Genomic DNA, 306 nt, shown 5'->3' on the forward strand with positions numbered 1-306 from the left:
CCGAAGGATAATTCAACGATGAATACCCTGTTTGGTGCTGTGACTTATTCATTTAGTAAGGTTAGATGGCAGAAAGTCTTGGAAGACTTTCGATTACTTGTTGGGCTTTTAACAAAAGTTCAGCTTGTAATCTTTGATGGGCTGACTAAAGAAAGGTGTATAGCTCTTCTCGCTAAGGAGGTGTATAGGCTAAAGCGTAAATCTGGGATACTGTTTACGATATTCTATCTTCAACAGTGTTCATCGTCTCTTTTCATCGCTTATGGAGGCGTTTATAAGGGACCTGATTTCTTGTCTGTCCCCTTG

Source organism: Phalaenopsis equestris, unplaced genomic scaffold, assembly GCF_001263595.1.
Source record: "Phalaenopsis equestris unplaced genomic scaffold, ASM126359v1 Scaffold000002, whole genome shotgun sequence".
Lineage (NCBI taxonomy): Eukaryota > Viridiplantae > Streptophyta > Magnoliopsida > Asparagales > Orchidaceae > Phalaenopsis > Phalaenopsis equestris.